Here is a 6,528-nt window from a genome sequence, read left to right on the forward strand (position 1 = left end):
ACTTAGAGGCATCAAAGCGGAGGTTACTCACACAGGAAATGTACGGAGGAAATACTGAGTATCAGGATTGTCAGCACAACCTACCAGGGAGCTAATGTATTAGCCATTATTCTTTATTCTCATTATCTTCTCCTTAACACTTTCTTGCTTTGTTCCTTATAACTTATTCATATTTTCCGTTTTCTCGACAGTTTCATATTCCCTGTTGATGAGCAAATGAATATGAAGTTTGTGGTTGAGTACTTCCGGGAGGTGTATGGATTTTTCCATATAATACACCCACTTCCCTTGTCTTCAAGTAGGGAGTCAAAAGAAAGTGAATTATTTTCCCATTGAGGTATGTCGTAGATAGTTTTAGTTAAGACTTAAGAACACGTGGCTTTCAGCAGCTTATGTGAATGTTTTACTGATTCTCTGTTTTTCTATGTTCTGTTACAGGCATGATAAATAGTTGGAGGACAAAGATATACAAAGAGATTGAATGATAAGCAAATAACTTCTTTACTCAAAGTTACATGTAGGCGACCATGTGACCAGGAAGAAGATAGGTCCTCTACTTAGTTTCTTTTGTTCTGATTTACTGGTGCATTATGCCTCTAAAGAGCTTTCTCCTATTCTTCAACATGTTCTCCCCAAAAATACCTACTCTATTGTGATGATCATGCATATTGAGTTGAATAACATGCATAAGCTATGTTCATGGCATGAGTATTTTTCTTGCTTTTTCACTGCAGACAGTTCACCATAATGGCTACAACCAAGATCCCCTTGCACAAGAGTTCGGTATAAATTTTTTTTGCGACTTGTTAACCGATGTGGAGTTTTTCTTAACTATGTGTTTAATTGAGGATATATGTCCTCTCTTTTTTTTATTGACTTTAATGCCGTATGTTTAAAGTTGCAGAATGTTGTTAGGTTAATCAATTTGGTATTGGATCTAACTGAGTAATTGTTTTATGTGGAGATGTTAGTTGGGTTATTAGGGTTTTGGTTTTGAACTGAATTTTAACTGAAATTTTGTGTCTTTTCTCTTAAATAATTGACAGAGGGTACAAACAAAGTCTACGATACAACGATTCTCGAGCACAAGAAGTCGTTGAATCGGTTGGTCGTTGATGAAGCCATCAATGATGACAAATTGACAATGCAATTGCAATTGTTGTTATGCTCCTGGTGCAACAGAAACGTTTCAGACAATACTTTTCTAATCAAGGTATAACTTTTATCACTGATGTGTTTTTATTTAGTTATATTGTTGTAATTTCTGTTGTTTCTATTGTTACATTTTCTATTTGAGGCTCCAAGTTTGTTAGGGTTATAGGAATTTATGTCTATTGAAGATGTGTTGGTTAGATTGTTTATGTAAAACTCAGCCTGTACATGCAGCCCAGTAAAAAGAAAGTTGAATTTATGAACAGCTTGAACACCCAAGAGATAAGAGGGAGTTTTACACAATGACTGCCATCCACCAAGAAATAAGAAGCATTCCATATTGTAAAGAACCAATTCAAAGACGTGATACAAAATCTAAAATAACTTCCATGGAAAAACCATAAATTTGTACCTAAAAAGTGAAGGACTAAGTTAGTTAGATATCTCAGAATTTGGGATCCTTAGTGATCTAAGCTCTAAAACTTTTGGACTTTGGTTAGGAGTTTTAGCAGCAGCGTCACTTGACCAGGATGAGGAGCTCAGCTCAACTGAAGTTATTTTCAGCTGTCTGACTGGTCTTACGGAAACTTTATGAGGTGACTCCTTGTGACTTCCTCTGCTACAGATTTTAATTCCTCAGGGTTTGCAATGAGGTGAGTTTCGTCAATGCCAAACTCAATTTAAAGTTAGGGTTTGATTTTGATTTTCCGATTTCGCTCCAAGGTAATTTTATCATCTCCTCTTTTTTAATTTTTTTAATTTGGAATAATTAAAAGAAATTTGAATTGCAGTTAATTTCCTATTGTTTTTGTTGAATTGTTGCAGTGAGAGAATAGAATATCAGAGAGGAGATGAGGTATCGTGGTGGTATACTGGTATCCAGATGGCGATAAGACTTTTTGAAGCAAGTATAGTCGATAACTTTTGCTTATGCATTTGGTAATTATTCGTTTCTATTTTTAGGTTTTGATTGATATTAGATTGTTTATAATGTAGTTGATGACTTGTGAATTAAATGTTGCTCATTTTGATGTTGATTACTGTGATCGTCGCAATCGGTCGATGTCGTGATTATATTGGTAATGACAGCGTCACTATGATTACCCCAAACCTTGTCCCAACCTAAAACGAGAGTCAAAAGAGCCTAAAATTTCCTGAATTTCCCCTTATTGAACTGAATTGTTAATAATAGTTGAAGAAAGAAAGCATCCCTTAAGATTATAAACTTTTGGGATAAAGGGAATAATTTTTGTTTTTGACTACAATTTGCAGTCTCGACGTCTCCTAAACTGGTTACAATTATGTTTACGGATGTTAATGTTTGTCTTGACTCCCTTTTCTTTTTTGAGTAGGTCCTGGTGTTTTTACACCATATCGGTGAGCGAGTTTGTTTAAATTGACTTTCAAAAGGGAGGCACCACTACTTGCAGGAGATCTGAGGTTTCTAATAAATCCTTCCATTTAACTCAGGTGCATTGGAACCATGTCGATGAAAATAGTACGTTTTTCACTTTCCTGATTGGAGTCAGGAATTCTTGATTGTCTTATCAAGGATTATATTTTTCTCTATGCAGGAGTCTGCCAGGAAAAAGCATGGTTTGATTCAGTGATCATACTAGAATCAGTTTTTCTTCGCAGATGCCTACATATGCTCCTGCAATGTTCCTGGGTGATAGCGATGGTGAAGGCATAAGTCTGGTGCTGTATTTCAAGCTATCTGACAAAATCGACCAAGAAATTCCATCAGACTTCATAGACAGCATCAAGGTACTTTGTTTCTGTTGTTTTTTGACCTACTTTTTCCTTAAAACACTCACACTTACTGCAGTTTATCCTAAAGAAAAGCATTTCCTAATGCAGAGACTGGTAGACAATGAATCTGAGAAGCTTAAATCAGTGGTTCCTTGCATAGAAAGACTTAAAATCTTGTCGGGGGTGGTAAATCCAGAGGATCTTCAGTTGAGTTCTACTGACAAGAGACTTCTTAATGCTTACAAGGACAAACCAGTTCTGTCACGCCCTCAGCATGATTTTTTCAAGGTTTGACACCATTATCTCAAATCATTCTTTGAGGTTTATATACTCTTAACAATTCAGGAAGCAATTTGCATAAATATATTAGAATGAGTCTTAGAAACCTTAAATGTGCCACATAAAACATGTAAAGGGTTTAAAATGATTAGTTAGTTTCCTTAACTCAAAGTTGGGCGAGAAAATGCCATTTTAGGCAAAATATGACCTATAACGATAAAATAAGCCTTAAATGTGAATAAATACATTTGAATATGTCTTAGAAAGTTAACACTAGGCTTATAAAACATGTAATAAGTTTAAAATCATCCCCTAGGTCATTTAGTTAAAAATTGGGAGCGAAAATGCCTTAGTTTAGCCTAAATATGACCTATATCGACCAAATGAGCCTAAAATGTGCATAAATACATTAGAATGAGTCTTAGAAACCTTGAATGTGACACATAAAACATGTAAACGGTTTAAAATGATAAGTTTGGTTCCTTAGCTCAAAGTTGGGCCAGAAAATATCATTTTAGGCAAAATATGACCTATAACGACCCAATAAGCATTAAATGTGAATAAATACATTTGAATATGTCTTAGAAAGTTAACACTAGGCTTATAAAACATGTAATAAGTTTAAAATCATCCCCTAGGCCATTTAGTTAAAAAATGGGAGCGAAAACGCCTTAGTTTAGCCTAAATATGACCTATATCGACCAAATGAGCCTAAAATGTTCATAAATACATTAGCATGAGTCTTAGAAACCTTGAATGTGACGCATAAAACATGTGAACGGTTTAAAATGATAAGGTTGGTTCCTTAGCTCAAAGTTGGGCGAGAAAATGCCATTTTAGGCAAAATAGGACCTATAACGACCCAATAAGCATTAAATGTGAATAAATACATTTGAATATGTCTTAGAAAGTTAACACTAGGCTTATGGTATCTTGCGCTTAGTGCCCTAAACATTCTTTCAAATGCCCCTCACCCCGACAAAGTTGATGAGATAGACTAAAATACATATGCTCCCCTGGCTCTTAGCTGTAAATTTTTGCATTACTGGTTGCATGTTTGTTGCAGGTTATCCAACTAAAATAAAATCGTTGTCTCATCTTGTAATTTACAGTTGTTTGTTCTAAAACTCGGTTATCTTAATATTGGACTCATTGTTTTTATGTATAATCCAACTGAAATAAAATGGTTGCCTCATCTTGTAATTTAAAGTTGGTAATTCTGACGCAATTATCTTTTTGCATGTTTTTGGGTCCAAAGTATAGCTATTTCATCTTCTTATTATCCTGACAATTCCTTTTTTCGAGTTGCAGTCCTTGGAAACTTTGGTCTCGGCTCAAACAGATTCATTTCTGATCGTTATTCCTCAAATCATACAGTGTCTGAATATCACGTGTACGAGTTCTTTAGGGTACGTCATGAGGTGTCAAATGTTTTCTTTGTTTCTTGCTACTTATGTGTTAAAATATTGCAAATAGTATTGATGTCATGTACGTAAATGTCCTGCCTTTTGTCAATCTTCTTGCTTAACGTATTCTTGTTTCTATTGATAATTAGGTTCAAAATCACAATGCTTTTGTGCTTTTCGGTGGTCTAAATATAGGGGTAAGCTTCCTCAAAGTTAAAATCCAAAGTTTTAGTTGAAAGAAAAGCCTAAATCATGATCAGTTTTTGATATGGATCATTATTGGTCCTATCTGTTGGATAGTAGTGATTAGTTTACATCAGTTATCACATGGGTTAACCTGTCTCGATTTGTTTTATAATCCTTTAAGCTCTGTGTAATTGTCCTTGAGAATTATTCTTATTTGATCTTTTTCTTCCAATCTGAAATATAAGTTGTTTTAGCTTATTTCGGTGAATCCAGGTTATAAGGCAATACACCTTAAAATCACAAAATTTAACCAACTTCTCAATATGGGTGAAATATTCTAAAATGACTTGAATTTTGGATCAAAGGGAAACTTGAATGTTGTTGAGAAGTATGTAACCCATTGCCACCACACGTACATTAGTACATCCAATATCCGTGCAATTCTGACCTTGTTTTCAATTAATCTGTTTTTAACATGTATGCCTTGAACTACTTAGAATGCATGTCGAGATGAATTTGGTTGCCCTCTTATCTCTTAATTTCATGGATGAATGTCTGAAATAGTTGCAGAACATACAAGTTAATAGATTTTTCAAGGCCTGATGTATCTTTCAAATTTTTATTACAGATGTGGAACTGTTCTCGTGAGGAAGGTACAACGAGCTTTCTACGTTTTCTATGACTTCAGTAACTTCGTACCAAGTAAATATTCATAAACGCCGTGTATTAGAGACTACATGCTCTTACAAAGGTTAAAGCAACTACATACTTTTACGTTTTAATTTAACAGGTGTCTTCCGATTGAATCTTGTAGAGTTCCTGTTATCATCTTTGCATTGGGTGATATGTGAGTTTGAGCAGCTTCAAAGATCCACTTATGAGTCCTGGTAGAAATATAATAAGAGTAATTGTTTGAAAATTTGAACTCCAACACTCCTGAAGTATCATTTAAGCCGGTGAAGAAGTTGGATAAGCTTCTTTGGATGTGGATAGTTGCTGCGAGTGTAGAGTTAAGGAGGGAGTAGAATTGTACTGTAGAAAATAAGAATAGCAAGAGGAAAAGCTGAACTGTTTAGTTGTCCCTGGATTGTTTAGAGGATAATCAGGATTTATCCCTGGACTGTTTAGTTCTAAGAAGATTACATTCATATTGTTTTTTTCTATATTATACTCTCAGCTCCCCAATGACGAGTTTGCTTATTGACGATAACCATTTCTCAGTATCATTTGTATTCGTATTTATCATCAAGTCCAAGTTTGACCATTGACTATATATATTTCCATTTTCCATAATATATTTTGAACCGATCTTTTACGTAAACTTATTTACATAACAAACTTTAATATCTCGGGGGACTGTGCGCGCTAGCGCACGGGCCAACGACTAGTTTAGTAAAAGAATAAAGAACAACAAAGGAAAGAACAAATAAAATATATAAGAGGAAATTCTGCAAATAGACTTACAGTTCTTTCTGCAAATGTTTTATATTTTAAATCATATGTAATTCCTTCAGGTAAGGTGAGATTGTCAATGATCTCCACCTTCTTCTCCTTTTGGTTGATTACAATGAGATAAAAATGATCACCAGACCAGACTGGAAAGAACAACTACAAGCAGAGAAAAGAACATTAAACAAAGGAAAACGAACATATGTAAAAAAGAAAAGAACAATTTTATAATTTTACCAGATGGAATTCCTTCAAAGACTTCACACCAGCAGTTACATACTCATGGCGTACACTTAAAATAAAA

The 6,528-nt window shown here is 34.5% G+C and overlaps 2 long non-coding RNA genes across 2 annotated transcripts; both read left to right on the forward strand.

Annotated features, from left to right (window-relative positions):
- Window positions 1–2,056, forward strand: LOC110780438 (uncharacterized). Its single transcript, XR_002531453.2, has 6 exons — window positions 1–96; window positions 192–337; window positions 439–548; window positions 735–783; window positions 1,047–1,213; window positions 1,653–2,056. It is a non-coding gene; the product is annotated as an uncharacterized lncRNA (long non-coding RNA).
- Window positions 2,057–3,046: 990 nt separating this feature from the next.
- Window positions 3,047–5,969, forward strand: LOC110803672 (uncharacterized). The gene is made up of 4 exons (XR_008919673.1): window positions 3,047–3,192; window positions 4,495–4,592; window positions 4,739–4,786; window positions 5,404–5,969. It is a non-coding gene; the product is annotated as an uncharacterized lncRNA (long non-coding RNA).
- The last annotated feature ends 559 nt before the right edge of the window (window positions 5,970–6,528 follow it).

Source organism: Spinacia oleracea, chromosome 4, assembly GCF_020520425.1.
Source record: "Spinacia oleracea cultivar Varoflay chromosome 4, BTI_SOV_V1, whole genome shotgun sequence".
Taxonomy (NCBI): Eukaryota; Viridiplantae; Streptophyta; class Magnoliopsida; order Caryophyllales; family Amaranthaceae; genus Spinacia; species Spinacia oleracea.